Below are 19,288 nucleotides of genomic sequence, written 5' to 3' on the forward strand. Positions count from 1 at the left end.
AATTCTTGAAATGAATGTTGGGAAGACTTGCCATAGTATACATCTTGAAGAGGATATTCTGATCAACAAATCTTGATTAAACATATGAACAACAGGATCTTAAAGTAACGTGCCCCTGATAGGATCACTGACCAAGTTTCTCGACTGTTTGAACTTCCTAGAAGATGAGTGCTTACTTGCAAATAAAATGTTCATTCAAGAATGGTAATTTTAATGCAATGCTCAAAATATATTTTTGAAATCAAAGTCACTTTGTAAAGAAAATGGAATCACTGTTCAAAACATAAATGTTAAAACAATCAACGTGAAAGATAAAGCAAAGATATGGTGTCAACATAAATGATTGGTAAATCTCTTGGGAGTCAGCTTACGCAACCTTGTTGTAGTATGCTTTCAAAATAAACCTTGCTTCAATTAGGGCTTTTGAAGGTTGTAACGTGGTCAGGTTCACGGTTTAAAAAATAAAAGGTATAAGGCTCAAAATTTTTTTGTAACCCACCCCATCTTCGTGATGATCTTCATTCCTAAACCCAGTTAATTCAAAATATGCATTCAGGTACCAAGAGACTTTTGGAATTTTACCTGTTGTAATGATGATAGTTCACAAGCCAAGAAAACTTGGAGATGCCAGTCACTTCTTCCTTTTGATAGTCACAACATTTTGTGGTTCAAGAATTTATTGACTTATCTCTTCTTTTTTCCTTCTTTTGATATCCCTAACTTTTGCCTGAACTGTTTATTTTGAACTTACAGTCAGCGGGATGCCTTAATTTTTGCCTAAGTCATTTTTGATTTTGACTTAGCAGGCTTTTCGTCGATTTTCTTTTTTGATACTTTTTTTCCTGAAAGATAGTGACTACCTTGCTTAATGATTATAATGAACCATCATCGACTTTTGCTCGGCGTCTCCAACATTTCTTTGATGTAAGCGGAGGAAAGCTTGTGATTAAAATACTTGTTAAAAGGTGCATTGAATGATTCTCTTAAAATAGAATGCACAACCAAATTAACTGGGAACTACCCTGCCCCGGGTTAAAATGTGGGTTATTTCGTACAGAAAGAAACACCAACTTCTAGGCTCAAAGGGGTTGACAAGGGATTAACTTCCTTATTTCTCCAGTGTTTGGGAATTGAAACAATGCCTGTACATCGTCAGCAAAGTTTTATTTGAAAGCATACAGTTCAACAACTTGGGTATTTCGTTGTCATCATCCTCCCTCCAATCTTTGCATAAAACACAAGTTTGATAGAGAAAGCAAAATAGAATTTTTTTTTTTTTTGTAAAAGAAGCATAAACATAGACATAGTAGATGAAAATGAATTCAAACATACGATGCTCATTTCATTAAAATTAACATTCAGGAATGAAAAAAGTTTAAAAAGCAAACAATACAACTGAGGAAATGCAAACAGTAAGGAAACATCTTTCTAAATCATGGCCTGCTGCCCCTTGATGGAAAGGACAATGAAGATCAGACCTAAAACCTTATGGAAGAGGATTTCGAGGAGGAAGAATCAACTTGATGGTAGATAGATAACTCTAAAGATGGAGACAGACAAGGATAAGTTTCATGGATAACCTGAATGTATGTATGCAAATGATGCAATTGTTGTTTATATTTTTTTTTTAGTTTCAAAGAACTTAAGATATTAATTTGCAAACATTCAAGCATTGGATTAAAGCATTAATCAAGTTATCATCAAAATCAATCATCCATTTTGGTGGATTAGAGTTTTCACCCCATCAACACCCAAGACCCATTGAGTTTGATGAAACTTACGATGTTTACAAAAAAGACCTCTGAGTTCATTGGAAATCAAAGGAAAAGATTTTTATGAATGTATGAATGCATGAATGCCACATATACAGAAATGGTAACACAAACATGGTGCACATAAGGTAGGTTCCAAAGTTCAACGTCACGAGCATGAGGTCAAAGAACCAAACATGGGATAGTACTAGGGTTAATCACCTGCATAACGTGTTCTACTGATACGTCAGAGTCCGCATTCTTCTTTCGGATATTACCGGCTTGCACAACTGAACTTGTGAGCCAGCAATATTCTCAAGAAAAACTCGTCTGAGTGTGGCTCTCCGCATGACAACTAATCCAAGTCTACACCTGAATAGTTTCTGCGCCACAACCTAATAAGGCCAGGATGAGTTGGGGTTCTACGGCCAACTCAGCTTCTACAGTTCAATGAAAGCAATAATGTCTTCGCAACTGAACTTGCTAAACATATACTACCAACAAGGAACCTCCACTGAGCGGAAGGATTCTCATGCCAGCTTTTTAAGGACTGAACTCCTTGTATGCCATACATGACTATACCCTCCACCTAATTCTTATGTGTACTTAATCCGGGTTAGGATTTGTCCATAATGTATCTCAAGTGACAGAATCACACATATATCCAGAATAGCAAAAAATAATAAAATAAACAAGTATAAGCAAATATTAAAGTGATCTAAAACTCTAAGGTAACCCCTCTTTAAAAAAGATTTTTCAAGTCCCCAGCAGAGTCGCCAGTTCTGTAAACTCGGTTTTTTGAGGCGAACTGACTCCTTGCTCTCTTTTTTTTTTTTTGATTTTTTTATTATTGCAAGAGTCGCCACCGACTTTTATTTTATCCAACATTTAGGAAAGGCATAAAAGAACAGGAAAGACCTTTTGACAGATTTTGGGTTCGGGGGGTTGGTTATACAAAGGGAAGGTTTTAAGCACCCTTTGTATCCATGGTTATCCATGGGCTCTTAGTTTTGCTTAGATCACTTTTGCTCTTGTTTGATTTTTAAAATAAGCTCGGCAAGACATTAAGCCTTGTGCCTACATACCTCCTCGGTGCAATGGAGAAGTCAGAGCTAATGTAGTTCCGCTTTTAAAAAAAACGTTTGAAAAAAAACATAAACACGTTTACCATCGTCGGAGCGAATACTCAGCCATTGATCTTGATCATGAGAACAAATAGATTCTTTGCATCACAAATGAAAGAAGGGCTCCAACTCGGATGAAAATCAACGAGTATGACACTATCTCTTTCACGTGGAAAAGATTCCATTATATCAATCAATCTCAAAATCGTGGGGTATCTCAACTCACTACAACACTTAATCGTGTCTAAACTTTGAAAGAAAAGCCACTAAGGGCAAAAGGTATTTTATAAGAAAAGATTTTTAAAAGAGGTTTTACAAACATAAGAAGATTTTGGAAAAAGGGAGAAGATTTTGAAAATTTAAGAAGTGGGAGGAGATGAAGAGGCTATCCTAGTGCTTAAAATAAAAGTTTAAGGAGAGAATGATCTAACCAAAACAAGAAACCAACAGTTGGTCGACGCATTACCACTTGGGGATCCAGATGAACTTATTATCTTTAGCACCACTTTGCATTAAGCACATTAAAATTCTGATGAAAATCGGGCAGAGTAACAGCTGTTTTCGGGTAAAATTCTTATCTCAATGCCTTGGAATTAACCATCAAGGACTTTCAAGGAAATACCTGCATACACAAACAGACAACAATCCAATGCCAGACAGACAGAACAACCATAGAGTAATAACAGAATAGGGGTCCAGAGGCACTAAGTCCATAAGTCCAAATCTCCAAAATGCTAGGGATAGTAACCAGTAGTCCAAGAGAGAACCTTAAGCGTTTTTTAGATTTTTGTTGTTTATTAGTGTTTTAGCATAAAAGTAAAGTATGGTCCAAGTGGAAAAAAAGAAAATAACGGAAACATAAATAATATGTCCAAATGGACAAAGAAAAAATAGCAGAAACATAAATAATATGTCCAAGTGGACAAAGAAAAAATAACAGAAACATAAATAATATGTCCAAATGGACAAAAGAAAAATAACAGAAATATAAATAATATGTCCAAGTGGACAAAGAAAAAATAACAGAAACATAAATAATATGTCCAAATGGACAAAGGAAAAATAACAGAAATATAAATAATATGTCCAAGTGGACAAAGGAAAAATAGTAGAAATATAAATAATATGTCCAAATGGACAAAGGAAAAATAGCAGAAATATAAATAATATGTCCAAATGGACAAAGGAAAAATAGCAGAAATATAAATAATATGTCCAAGTGGACAAAGAAAAAATAGCAGAAATATAAATAATATGTCCAAGTGGACAAAGAAAAAATAACAGAAACATAAATAATATGTCCAAATGGACAAAGGAAAAAATAGCAGAAATATAAATAATATGTCCAAATGGACAAAGGAAAAATAGCAGAAATATAAATAATATGTCCAAATGGACAAAGGAAAAATAGCAGAAATATAAATAATATGTCCAAGTGGACAAAGAAAAAATAACAGAAACATAAATAATATGTCCAAATGGACAAAGGAAAAAATAGCAGAAATATAAATAATATGTCCAAATGGACAAAGGAAAAATAGCAGAAATATAAATAATATGTCCAAGTGGACAAAGAAAAAATAACAGAAACATAAATAATATGTCCAAATGGACAAAGAAAAAATAGCAGAAATATAAATAATATGTCCAAATGGACAAAGGAAAAATAGCATAAACATAAATATGATGAATGATAAAATAAAGTATAAAGCAAGAAATATAAAGAACAATATAATAAAATGCGGAATTTAAAGTTAATTGTTAGTATGTTAGCACGTGAATCATCTTGAAGCTAGTCAAGTATATTCACGATGTTAGTGAAGATCGATGGTGAGTGAATGATGATCTCGGATTTAAAATTAATGAAAATTTATCAGAAGCTTGATAGAATCATAGCGACTACACGATAAATTTCCAAAAGTCTTAAAACAACTGCATACAATCTCTGCCATATTTGATCTTTTATTCTGATTCGGGACAAAGGAAAAAGATAAGAAACAATATCAAATAATATACAAAAATAAATATAAAACAAATTAAACTTAATTCATTCTTTTTGTGATTTTTTTTTTGGAATTGATTTTAAGTTAATTAACAAGCTAATTAAACAAATAATTATACAAATAATTAAACTTAACAAGAAAAATATTATTTTATATGTCAAAAATTAGATTATAAAAAAAATAAACCTAAATCTAAAAGGAAAATATTTTTGGAGTTTTTTGATTGGTTAAAAATAATTAAAAAGCAATATTTACATAATTACTAATTAATTAAGCAATATAAATTAATTATGAAAAGAAATAAAATATTTTTTTGTTAAAAATTAAATAAACATTTTATCAACTTAAAACTAAAATTAAAACATTTTTTTTTGAGAAATTGAAAATATGCATAAATATGGAGTTTTTAATTCATGAACTCCTAACACTACTACATATTAAAAATTACATTGTACTTACTCTATGATGTTCCAAGAGTGGAATAGAGTGATTGAAATTGATTGAAAGTGGCTATTTGAATGAGCCTTGATTTTTACAAGTTTCTTGAAACTTTTGAAAAATATAAAACTTATGCTATGCTTTTGGAGTGTGTTGTTATTCTTCTCTTGTTCCTCCTCCTCTTTTTTCTCTCTTTTTTCCCCCCCTTCTTGAATGAAGAAAATGAAGTTCTATTTATAGGCAAAGAGTTTGATCTTGGAAGCCTTGCAAGTGGAAATTGTCATGATTGATTTTGTGGAAAAAATATGATAATGGAATATTTTCAATGAGTGTATTTCTTAACCATGGTTAAAACACTCAAGTATTATTCTCTTCAACCTTGCAATAATATATTTAAGCATCTTGAATTGGTCTTGATTGGCAACCATAAGCATCTTTGATAATATCTTTGAATTATCTCACTTTAATTAAACTTTAAATGAATAAAATTTAATTAAAATGAAATAAAAATGTCATGAATCATGGATGGGTCGTGGATGCCCTTTAAACATATGAGAATCAAGATTGAATCACAAAAGAATTGGCCTTTTTGAAAAAAAATCAAATTTTGGTCATTACTTGTTTCATGCATTTTTCCAAAAAAGGTCAACTTCATCAAGGCATATCTCCCTCAATTTTGATCCTATGAAAGTGTTCTTTAACTTTTTGGAAAGCCCAAGATGTCCTCTACAAGCCACTTTGGAAGCGTTTTTGCATTTGGAGAAGTTATTTTGATGATATGGGCTTTGACAAAAAACTGCTTTTTGTTGACTTTCAAAATGACCCGTAATGTTTTGGCTTATATCTCTTAGGCGGAAGCATTTCTTGACCTTGGTCCCAACATCAAAGTTGTAGAGAATTAAATTTCCTTGAGAATGAGCTTTGGTTGGAATTTTTCTGATAAATTATGAGAGAGTTATGGTCGGTCAAAGTTCAGTTGACGTTTAGGTAAAAAACCCTAATTTTGCAATTTTGAGTTTTGTTGATTTCTGAACTTTTCTTGATGAATTATGATCAATCCTCGATCAAATAGTGAATATTACTTCAAATGATTGATGTTGACCAAAAATCTTGATTTTTGACTGTAGTTGACTTTTTTCTCGATGAACTGCAGTTTTGCGATCTTTCAATGAATCAAGGTCTTCTCCTCAATTGAATGATATGAATGGACTATAATGTTGATTTGAAGGCCTTTGAATCATATTTTGAGTCTTGGAATCATCTCATGATTAAAAGTCAATCCTCTGGTGAAATTAGGTCAAAACCCTAATTTGGCGCTTTTGGCGATCTTGAGAGTTGTCTGCCTTAAACTGAGCCATCCTTGGACTTGAATATTGATTGAAGGAACCTTTGAATCTTGAGAGAATTTTGAACCTCTTGTGGGCCTCAAAACCCTTAATTCTTCAGCTTTCTCTTGATCATTCTCCTGTCTTTTTAACACACAAGCAACAAACTTTTTTTCTTTTTTTTTTTTGTTAGTAAATAAAAATATGCATGATGATAAATGATAATGATAAATGATAATGATAAATGATAATGATAATGATCATAATACTTTAGAAAATGATGGGATCTCAGAGGTCAAGAATTGGGGTGCAACAGTCGCGCGTGGGCGACACGCGCTGACGTGGCATAGGTAATAATGGCCTAGGGTCTAGGAGGCGGCGCTTGTCAGGAGAGGCGACGCTTCGCCTTCCGAGCCCTTTCCCTATAAAAGGGGGCGAATCCTCTCATTTGGAAGTTTCACTCTCTCTGTTTACCTGCTCGGCATCAGACAGGCGTTCCTCGGAAGATACTCTTCCAGATTGTTCACCATACCGTTCGTCTACCGAGAAGCTCATCCGGTTATCATCATCATGTCTTCACGTAAGTCCGCTTCCCTCTTCGTTGCTTTATTTTCCTTAGGGTTTGTGCGCTTTATTTTCGCGGTCGTCGTCGTAAACGTAGGCTGGGTCCGACGAGAGGTCGTTGCTTCCTCCCTGGGTTATCCAGGCGATGCCCGGGGGTTAGCGTGGGTCGGTGGACCAGATGACGCAGGCGTTGGACCGTTGTGCCTGTTCGGATACGATTTTTCGTTGTCGTGTCACGTCATTTCGCGAGTCCTCGGCTGACGGGCGTCTTTCCTCGATGGGGGTTTAGCCGGGGGCTCCGCCGCTCCTGCTCTACCCTTTCGCTTGCATTGCGGTGGAAGGGTGGATTTGATGAACTGTCGAATTCACTTTCTCCCTTCTGCGTGCAGGTGAATCTGATTCGAGCGCTAGCTCGGAGTCCAGCTCGGGATCTGATTCGTCGTGGAGTAGCGAGTCGGACGCCTCGACGGCCACAAGTTCAGAGGTCGAGATCATCGAGGATCAAAATGCGCCCTCTCTGATCGACGACGACCATGTTGATTCTCCCGGCCCGGACGTCGAGGGAGGGGTCTCCCCAATGCCCTTGTTTAGTTACGAATGCACGGTTGCGGCCGACTGGATAGCCGAGGAAGCCTTAACGGTCACTTCCCGATACACTGAGTCTCTAGACGGGGTCTTTACAGAAATCGAGGTTTTGAGAGAGGGCGAAGCGCAGAATTACCAAGTGACGTGCCCGTCTCAGGACGAGCGCATATGCTCTCGGTTCAACGGGGATGGCTTTGCGATGTATGAATATGTGTTCAAGGAGCTCGGCTTCCGACTGCCCTTCTCTGACTTTCAGAAATCGATGATGGCGTTTCTAAATTTGGCGCCATCCCAATTGCATCCCAATGCTTTTGCTTTTATGCGAGCATTCGAGATTGTCTGTGATTATTTGGGTATTGGTGCCACGACCGCATTGTTCGGCCGGTGTTTTCGTGTTCAAAGGCAGGCGGCAGACGGGCGATATGGTTGGGTCTCGTTCAAAAATGCCGAGCGGAAGCTCTTCGGGATGTACACTGACTCTGTGAAAGGTTTCAAGGACCGATACTTTGTCGTTCGTCCGCTCAGCCCGACGGCTTACTACGATGTGTCGGATTCCGTGGTCCTTCGTGACGCCGACGGGGAGTTAGTGAGGGGTGAGGACGGGCAGGTAGCAAGGGAATTCTGTACGAGGTTCCCGTTTTTCTGGTGGAAAGGTCACTTCTCGTCTCCCCCTAAACATTACGTTTGGGAAGATGGGGACCTGGACGAGCAAGACGCAGAATCCTACTCGGTCCTATGCAAATACGTAGACAGCTTTACTATGTCCCGGTGGGTGACGAGGAATGGGAGTCCCGTATTGGACGAGAATGGTGTGCCGGTCGTGGAGCAGCGGCCTATTAATACCAAGGCTCTGCTATCTTGTCGGACTCCCGAGGAGACTCGGGCGTTGTTAGGTCGTGCCTATTCACCCTGCTTTCCCTTTTCTGTCCTGTGTTTTCGCTAACTCCTTTTATTTTTTCTTTGAAGATGCCATGCCGGAGAAGGAGGACCCAGTCCTGAAGATGGCCCTGGATGCAAAGAGGAATCAGAAGAAGAAGAATCGGGGAACTGGTGCTGCAGAGAACTCGGCCTCAGCAGGTTCTCCTCGGATGAAGGAGGACGAGAGGTCTTCCAAGAGACCTCGTGCTACCGAGGGGGGACGCCATGAGCCGTCGAGCTTAGGTCCCGAGCGTTGCTTTGTATTGCCTCCTTGCTACAAGGATGGAGGTTATTTTGAGAAGTTTCCCCTGGTTACTTCTCCGGATGAAGCTCGTCGGATCGGTGAGATGGACCCTCCGTCCCTTCAAAAACAGCTGGCGCGCGACGGTGCTGCCGTGATGAGGGTTTTGGGGATGGCCCAAATGTTAGCCAATGGTGGCTCGGGCTCGTCCGAGGCCCTGAAGGAGGCGGAGGCGGCAAAGAAGACTGCTGAGGATAGGGTGAAGACCCTGGAGACTGATCGCAAGGAGTTGAAGAGAAAGATCGACGCGGTTCTCAAGCAGAAGGACGGGGAGATTGCGGCGGAAAAGAAAAAGCTCGCCGACCTTCAGCTTGAGTGGGCTCCCTCGGCTGACGAGTCGTCGGATGTGGCCGCTCTGCAGACTAGGGCTGAATTCATGGAGAAGATAGATGGCCTGAAGATAAGCTTGGCTGACATGGCTGAAGTCGGTTTCGAGCGTGCTGTTCGTCAACTGAGGCTTCTAAACCCTGGTTTGAAGGAGGATAATATCGGGCTATCTTCGAAGATTGTGGACGGCGCGTTGGTGCCCGAGTCTCCAGAGAGTGAAGAGTAGATAGTGGTCCTGGGCCTGCGTGCCCTTCTTCTTCGGCCTGCGTGCCATTTTACCTTTTGTTGGGTAATGCCCGGAGTACTTTGGGGGCCTGCGTGCCCGGCCTTTTGATTGTAACTTTTGGATATCGTCGACCAAGTTGGTCGGCAATTTTAATGTTTTATAATTTTGCTTGCTTATATCTGTTTATCTGCACTTTCGGCGTTATCGTTGTATGCTCGTGTTTTGATAATTTTCCTGTTGTGCTCGTATGACGAGGCATTCCCTCCATACTTAGAATATTTTTCGATTGCTTTAGGTAACTGATGACTTTTGCTCGGATACGCCGGAGAGTTACCTATATACTTGTGATATTGTCGGTTTTGTGGACTATGCTCGGCCTAGATTGATTGCCCGGGCGTGTTGAGTACGGCCCGGGTGTGCAGAGCAGGTGTGCGCTTTTAGCGAGCGCGAGACCGCGGTTGTGGCCAAGCGTTCGCGGCGTGAACGATTCCATCGCGAGCTGGGGTTCTGTCATGCAGGTACTTTCACGGAGGGTCTAGGTGTAGAATCCGCCGAGGGGTCGGTCCGTCCATCTGACGAGGGGGATCGACAGTTGCTGTCGTGGAATACTCACGTCCGTACCGACGACGTGGATCCGTGCCCGTCTGTTACCTGAGTTTGGGCCAGGGGCCGGGCGTTTTAGTTTATGTTTAACTGTAATAACGTCTGAGTTTTTCAGCGTTCCAGGGTCGAGCAAGTTTTTCGCCGAGAAGATTCTCGAGGTAGTAGGCGCCGTTCTCGGTTTTGTCATAAACTCGGTATGGGCCTTCCCAGTTTGGGGCTAGTTTGCCCTCGCGCGAGTCTTTCATGTTTCTGCGGAGCACTAGGGCGTCGATTTCAAATTCGCGCTTTATAACTTTGGCGTTATGGCGAAGAGCTATTTGCTGTTTTAGTTTAGCTTCTCGGAGGGAGGATCCTGCTCGGATCTCCTCTACCATATCGAGCTCTTCCCTCATGGCCTCGTCGTTAAGTTCTTCCTCGAGGGGGGATTCGGTGCGCCGAGAAGGTTCTCGGATTTCCACGGGGATTACGGCTTCGGTGCCGTAGGTTAATCTGAAAGGAGTCTCGCCTGTGCTCGAATGGGGCGTCGTTCTATACGCCCAAAGCACACTATGTAGTTCTTCGACCCAGGCTTTTTTAGCTTCGCCGAGCCTCCTTTTCAGGCCTCGGAGGATGACTCGGTTGGCTGCCTCCGCCTGCCCGTTCGTTTGAGGGTGTTCGACTGAGGTGAAGTGCTGTTTTGTGCCGAGCTTGGCCACGAATTCTTGGAACTTCCTGTCAGTGAATTGGGTGCCGTTGTCGGTGATTATAGCCTGTGGTACCCCGAACCAAGCGAGTATGTTTCGTTTGTAGAAGCGTAGCACGTTTTGAGACGTGATCTTGGCGAGAGGTTCGGCCTCTATCCATTTCGTGAAGTAATCCACGGCGACCACCAGGTACTTATTCTGGTACGATCCGACCGGGAAAGGGCCGAGGAGGTCCATTCCCCAGGTGGAGAAAGGCCAAGGAGAGGAGAGGGATTTAAGCTCGTTGGGGGGAGCTAGGTGCATGTCGGCATGTCGCTGACATCTGTCGCATTTCTGAACATGTTCTTTGGCGTCCTGCTGCATAGTCGGCCAATAATAGCCGGCTCTGAGGGCTTTCCTCGCCAGCGACCGGCCGCCGAGATGCTGGCTGTTGATCCCTTCGTGAAGCTCTTGCAGTACTTCCAGTGCTTGCGAGCTGTCGATGCATTTAAGGAGGGGAACGGAGAAGCCCCGTCGATAGAGTTTATTTTCGATGACTGTGTACGAGCAGGCTCTCCTCTTAATGGTTGAGGCTTCCTTCGGGTCGTCGGGAAGCTCGCCGTTTGTGAGGTATTTGTACACCGGGGTCATCCAGCAATGGTCGTCTCCGATGGCAAACACTTATATGGCTTGCGTGTTTTTGCCTATGCTTGGATCGGATAAGATTTCTTGTATCACCGACTTATTCCCTCCCTTCTTTCGCGTGCTCGCAAGCTTGGATAAGAGGTCGGCCCGCGAGTTGTGTTCTCGAGGGATGTGTGCGACGTCTGCCTTTGTGAATCCTTTCATTTTTTCTTTAACGAGCGATAGATACTCGGCTAGTGTGTCGTTTTTGGCCTGGTAATCGCCACTAACTTGGGACGCGACCAGTTGTGAGTCGGTATAAATCATGACTTCCCGAGCGCCAACGTCCTCGGCAAGGCGTAGGCCCGCTAGGAGGGCTTCGTACTCGGCCTGGTTGTTCGATGTGGTGAAGGAGAGGACTAAGGATACTTCGATGACGAGCCCCTCGTCGTTCTCCAAGATGATACCGGCTCCGCTGCCCGCGTGGCTTGAGGCGCCATCAACATAGATGGTCCACTTATTCTCGGTGGGTGTTGGGGAGTTGGAGATCGTCGTCATCTCGGCCACGAAGTCGGCGAGTGCTTGGGCTTTTAACGCTTTCCTGCCCTCGTATTGTATGTCGAACTCGGACAGTTCGAGGGACCATCTCAGCATTCTCCCGGCCATGTCAGGTCGGCTGAGAAGCTGTTTGATCGGTTGGTCTGTCCGGACGGTAATAGTGTGGGCGAGGAAGTAGTACCTCAGTCTTCTGGCGGCCGTTATTAGGGCCAGCGCGATTTTTTCTATCTGTTGATAGCGGACCTCGGGCCCTTGTAGGGCTTTGCTAGTGAAGTACACTGGCTTCTGCCCGTCTTCTGTTTCTCGGATCAGGGCCGCGCTGGCCGCCTCGCCTGAAACGGCCAAGTAGAGATAGAGAACCTCGTTGCTGTCTGGTCGGGATAGCACCGGGGGTTTGGAGAGCACTTGTTTGAGGTGGGATAATGCTTGTTCGCATTCCTCGGACCACTCGAAAGCTGCTTCCTTCCGAAGAAGCTTAAAGAATGGAAGTGCATGCTGGGCGGATTTCGCGACGAAGCGGGATAATGCCGTGAGCATTCCGTTTAGTACTTGGATGGATTTTTTACTGGTGGGGGTAGGGAGGTCTGAGAATGCTTGGCATTTATCAGGGTTGGCTTCTATTCCTCGTTCTGTTAAGTAGAAGCCGAGGAATTTGCCTGCCCGTACTCCGAAGGTGCACTTCTCCGGATTGAAACGCATCCTGCAGGATCTGGCCTGCTTGAAGACCCGCTCGAGATGTAGCGTGTGGTCGGAGTCTTCTCGAGATTTGACGATCATGTCGTCCATATACACCTCGAGCGTGTCGCCGATTTCTCCTCGGAAGACCTTGTTCATCATCCGCTGGTAAGTTGCCCCGACGTTTTTGAGTCCGAAGGGCATTACGTTGTAGTAATAATTGCCCGATTCGGTCATGAAAGCCGTGCATTGCTTGTCGCATTTCGCCATGGGAATCTGGTTGTAACCAGAATAAGCGTCCATGAAAGACAACAGTTTATAGCCGGCCGAGTTGTCGACGAGTCTATCAATATTAGGCAAAGGGTAGGCGTCTTTTGGACATGCCCGGTTAACATCAGTATAATCAACACACATTCTCCATTTTCCATTAGATTTTTTAACAAGTACAACGTTTGAGAGCCAAGTTGAATACTTGGCCTCGAAAATAAAATTTGCCTCTAGGAGGTCTTTTACAGCTTTCTCGGCAGCCTCCGCTTTCTCGGGAGACTGCCGACGCCTACGTTGTACTACGGCCTTGGCGGTTGGATTGATTGAGAGGTGGTGGCAGGCGACCTCAGGGTCGAGTCCGGGCATCTCTGCGGCGCTCCAGGCGAACAGGTCGGCATTGGCTCGAAGGCAGGCTACGAGTTGCTTCCTCGGCAGGTCAGGGACGCCTTTGCCGATCTTCACTGCTCTGTCGGGGTTGTCCCCCAGGGGGATCAGCTCGAAGTCTCCGTCGGGGACAGGCCGGACGGGATGAGGGGCCTTTGGTTGTGTCTCTTCCTCGGTCTTCAGTTCTTCTTGTGTAAACCTTGCATCGAGGTCGACTGAGCTGACGTTGGCCGTTGGAACCTGATCTTCCCGAGGATGCTTGTCTTCGGCTCGAGGTTTTTTGTTGGAGCTGGTCGGAGGGGCGATCAGCTCTAGTCCTTTGACGGATGCATCAAAGATCCTCCTCGCAGCTTCAATGTCGGCGTTGATGGTGGCCACTTTCCCTGTCCTCGTGTAGAACTTCATCTTCAGATGGACCGTGGAGGGCACGGCGGTTAGCTCGGCCAGTGTTGGGCGTCCGATGATGCAGTTGTACAGTGTTTTGCAGTCGATCACCAAAAACCTGGTTTTGACTTGCCTGGACGCTTCCCCTTCCCCGAAGGTGACAATCAGCTCGACGTAGCCCCATGGTTTGGTGGTGGCTCCGTTAAAACCTTGGAGGTCGGAACCCACATAGGGAGTGAGGTGCGAGTCGTCCAGCTGAAGTGTTTGGAAGAGGTGGGAGTACATGATGTCGACCGAACTACCTTCATCTACCAGGACCCGTCGAACATCGAAGTTTGCCATTCTGGCTCGGACGAGGAGGGAAATGGTGGCGTTTGGAGCTCCGCCGGGCAGTTCCTCGAGGTAGAAAGTGATTGGCTCTGACTTTCCTCGGAATTTCCGCAGAGTAGGGCCGAGATCGGCATTGGCGCTGAGTAGCTCGTCGAACTTTCTCTTGACTGAACTGACGGTGAGAGAGTCGGGGTCGCCGCCGTTGGAGATGACCATTGCGGTGGGGAAATGTTCCCAGGTGCTGAGGGCGGTCGTCACGCCGACTGAAGGGATGAAGTCTTCCGGTCGGGTTACGGACAGTGCGACTTGAAGCGGTCTGCTGTCTGGTGAGTTCCCCTCGTCAGAGTTTCGAGGGATGTCTCTTCTGGAGGGTTCTCCCTTCTTGGTGTATCTTGCCAGGTGGCCCTCTTTGATCAGGGTCTTTATGGCATCTTTGAGATTTATGCATTCGTCGGTCATATGCCCGTGACTCTTGTGGTACTTGCAGTACTTGGACTTGTCCGTCCCCGGTCTTGTAGGATTTGACTTCGGGGGCCTGATGTTGGATTTCTTGAACTCGGCGTTCTGGCAGTCGGCCAGGATTTTCTCCCGGGAGGTGTTCAAAGGCGTGTAGTCGTTGAAACGCCCTGCCGGTCCTCGCCGTTCTTTGACATCTCGGGACCTGTCGTCCCTTCTTTTGTCTTGTCCTCGGCGTGACCCTGGATCCTCGAGGTTTGAGCTGCGAGCGGCATCACTGCCCCTCGAGGCTTTGATCGCGGCTGCCTCGCCTTCCTCAAAGTCGATGAATGCCTTTGCTTTGCGGAGGAGGGCATTCATCGAGTGCACCTTCTCAATCTTAATGGCCTTCTTGAAGTCACTGCCGGGGAGAAGTCCTCGCTCCAAGATGTACCTCTTCATGTAGTCGGCCGTCTGCACTTGGACGGCCTCCTTGTTGAATCTTTCAAGGTAATCCCGAAGAGGTTCGTTGGGTCCTTGTACCACGGCCTCGAGATTGGCTTCCGATTTCGGTTGTCGTCGGGAGGCTGTGAAGTGGCTCAAGAAGAGTTCTTTGAGCTCGGTCCAGGAATGGATGGAGTTCGGAGGGAGGTTCCTGTACCAATTCATCGCTCCCTTCCTAAGGGTGGTCGGGAAAATGCGGCACTTGATCGAGCCTCTGACGACGTGATAGTCCATGACCGCTTCGATGCTCCGAATATGGTCGTCGGGGTCAGTGGTTCCGTCGTATTGGTCCAATACTGGCGGTTTTTCCATCCCCCGAGGGAGGTGGGCTCTCCGGATATTGGCGGACAAGGGGCTGCGGAAGTCCTCCTCGTCGCTCGGTCCTGGTGAATGGTAGTGCCTGTTTCGTCGGGAATCCTCTTGGTTGTCACCCAACGCAGCTTTGGAGGGGCCCCGACGGCCCTGTTCGGGGGAGGGGCTTCTGTGTTCAGCGGTTTCAGGTTTCTGGTTCTTCCTGTTCTTTCTGGGTGGAGAACGGGAACGAGTCCTCCGGCGGCGATGTCTTCTCGGGGGAGACCTTGAAGAGGACGGGGAACGCCGACGGTATCTTCTCGGCGGTGAGCGCGAGGAGGAATAGGAGCGTGACCTGTAGTGCCTCCACGGAGAGGGGCGACGTCGTCGCTGTCTTTCCAGTTCGTGAATTCGGTCGTCCTGAATTCTGAGGAGGCTGTTCGTCAATTGTATTTCTTTGAGCAAGCGGACGGTGATGGGGTCAGCATCCTCGGGAATGTTGAGCGGTTCCTCTTCTTCTCCGTGACGGGCTCTCCGCCTCTCGGAGGTGTGGTTGAATGAGGAAGCATGTTGCCCGTCTCGGAGGTCGGTCTCATTCACATTCTGGGCATGTTCCGGCACGTTGGTCGTTCTGATCTGCTCGCCGTTCTGAACGTGCCCTTCTGGAGGAACATGGTCAACATTCTGGACCTGTTGTAGGACCTGCAACAGCTGAGTGTCCTGGGTTTCATGCCCGGACCTTTGTCGCCGACGATCCCCCCGACGATGATTAGCTAGCTCGCGGGAGGATTCCTCGATCAGCTCGTGAAGGAGGAAAGGGTCAGCGTTTGGGATGTTGTTGTTGTTGTCAGCCATGACGATTGGAGATGATTAGCTTTGATCTTTGTTCTTTAAAGATGGGGAAGCAAGATTCCCACAGACGGCGCCACTGATCGTACCTGATTAGAAGAATCGTCGTAGGCTGCTCGGACTGGATCTTCTAGGAAGGAGAAAGGGGGGGTGTACCTGCAAGGTACTCCAATGCCAAAGTAAGTTGACGAGCAAAGGAGCGCAAGTACTAGCTAAGAGTAAGTAAGAATTGAATACCTGACCCTCTAGTTAAAGAAGGTATATATAGCCCCCAGCGCTGGGCCATGATCTCGCTATTGGGTTGGATTCCCAAGCCCAACTAGGAGACTGCCAGGTTTCCTGAGCGGAAATATCGGAGGTGCGTGCATGCCCTCTGTCCTGGTTAACCGCTCCGAAGTTCCAGGGAGACGCGGTCTTTCAGGAGCCACGTGGAATCCGAGTTGTTCGGAGGGTTGAATGTGAAGGAACCCTGCGCGGAGCAGAGTCCTCGGCAACGAAGGCGTTTGAGGGGTCGTCAGTGCCGAGCATGTCGGGTGCCATATGCTCCGGGGATATAGGGCAGCCGAGCATGTCTAAGGTGGGCACCCTAGGTGCGTAGGAGGGTCGTAGAGGAACGCGGGCCTCTGAGGTTTATTGGGCCGAAAATCATATTGGGCCTAACCTTGGCCCAGTCCAGAACAGTAGGGTTCTAATTTTCTAATGGACTGTATGATGAGTAGTGTGTGGGAATTAGGGTAATGGAAATTACCATGCACTTGTAGTTGTTCTGTTTATGAAGGTAGTGATTTTGTGTGTTGGATATGTATTTGAATTGGTTGCTTAATTGACGTTGTGAATAGAAAATTATATTTGGTAATATTTGGTAGTGATCAATTGATTGATGTACCGTGTGATGAAATTATTGTTGGTAATTAATCGTAAGAGGCATGGAAATAAAACTGAAAAATTGCATAAGAAACCAGTTACCGAACAGCACAACCCGGAGACAAGGGGAGTGTGCCGAACAACACACATGGGGAAGCGTGGCATGCCGAACGACATGTATAGATTGAAGAAGTGCCGAACGGCACTTTGCTTTAACATTAAAATCTGGCATGTTTCTTTGTTTTGTTTTGTTATAATAAACTTAATCTTTAGGTTAATATAATAATAATAATAATAATAATAATAATAATAATAATAGTTTAGTATTATTAAATATAAATGATTTATAGGAGTGTTGAGTTAGTAGCAGTTCCAGAAATTAAATTGCACCGAGATGATAAATAGTAAGGTAATTATCAAAGTGAATATATATATTTAGCATAGCTAACGATTAATTGTTACATAGATAATTTGTTATCGAGTTAATGTAGTCCAATTAATTTAGTAGCAGATAAATAATAATGATATTACAGAGTTGGTTTATAGCAGAAAATTTAGTAATTAAATGCATAGTAACAGCAGGGGTAATTAGTAATAGAAAATTAGCAGTTTCAATAGTTTAGCAGGAAGTGATTGGTGAAGATTATCAATAGGATAATTGGATAGAATTGATTTAATAGAAATAATGTTGGTGATTTTAGTATCATCAATGTATTTTGGTAGTAATGTGATTTACCATAGGCCGATGCAATTATGCGTTAAGTTTGAAACGAGTTAGGGTAGTGCGGAGTGCACGCTCATAAAGTCAAACATGTAATTGAATACGAATAATTGAAACGGGGTTCCAAGGGGCGTAGCCCCTGGCGGGGTGCGGGGCAGCGCCCCGTCGGGATCCAAGGGGCAGAGCCCCTGGCTGGTTTCTGTTATTGATCGTTTTTTGCCTCGATTTTGGCATACGAAAATAATACTTCCCAACAGACATGACCGCATTTCTAACAAATAATAGAATTTTTAGCCGATAATTAATTAACCAGAAATAGTCTAAATAATTATGTTGTTTGTTTGTAGTTTATTTTGGGAGATTTGATGTGTTATATACTCGTCGTAGATTGTGAATTTGCAGGTGATGAAATTGGTTGTGTTACTCTGTGTTGTTGTTTTTCCTTGCGATGTGCTGTGATGTTACGATGTTGTGATAAATTTTGTTGATTACGATGTCTGTTGCGATGTTGATTATGATGTTGATTGTGATGTTGATTACGATGTTAATTGCGATGTTAATTGTTGTTGTTATGTGTAACATTGCATTCATTGAGTCGCATACATTTGTATACTTTGCGATGGCCTGAATTGGAAATACGATGTGAGCTTTGCTCTATTTACGATGGCCTGGATTGATAACACGATGTGAGCTTTGCTCTATTTACGATGGCCTTGATGGCAAACACGGTGATGATGAAGGCTTATGCCTTGGCCTTAATGGCAAACACGATCTGCTCCAATGGTACCACATGCATGCACTTTCGAACAAGTTGTTACATCACATATTGCATATTTGAGTTGCTATGATGGTGAATTTGTCGTTGTATTGGGTTGATGAATATGTTGTGATAAATGTTGTTGTGTCGATAAATTGTTGTCGTTATATTCCGTTGATGAGTATGTTATTGTGATTGTTTGTTGTTTGAATAATTTGCGAAGCGGTGATTTACATTATTTAAATTCTGTCATATATTATTTATCATACGATTTATTAGATTATTAGATATCTCACCCCTCCTGTTTGAACGTTACCCTTTGTTGGTAACGTGCAGGTAACCAAGATGAGTAGTCGTTACCGTTAGGGGTGTTCGCGATGCGGTTTGGGCGGTTTTGACGAAAAAAATCATCCGAACCGCAAGAGAAAAAATCGTGCGGTTTGGTTTGGTTCGGTTGACTTTTAAAAAAAATCCGAACCAAACCAAACCAAACTAATGCGGTTTGGTTCGGTTCGGTTGGTTCGGGTTTTTACAAATATTTTATTGAGCCACACATACACATATAGATGACAATATAAATTTGTATTTAGACATTCATATACTATCAAATAACAACAAAACTCGTCATATTTTGACAACAATTTTCCATTTAATATGTAAAAATTAAATTAGACAAAAGTATAATATTAAACATAAAATAATAGCATAAAACAATATAAAAAATATTATAATGAAACAAAAAAATAGAAGAGACGAGAGGTAGTGAAGGTGAAAAAGAAAAAAATGTTGAGCGATTAGAGAAGAAGATGGACGATAAA

The sequence above is a fragment of the Vicia villosa genome, linkage group LG3 (genome assembly GCF_029867415.1).
Source record: "Vicia villosa cultivar HV-30 ecotype Madison, WI linkage group LG3, Vvil1.0, whole genome shotgun sequence".
Taxonomy (NCBI): Eukaryota; Viridiplantae; Streptophyta; class Magnoliopsida; order Fabales; family Fabaceae; genus Vicia; species Vicia villosa.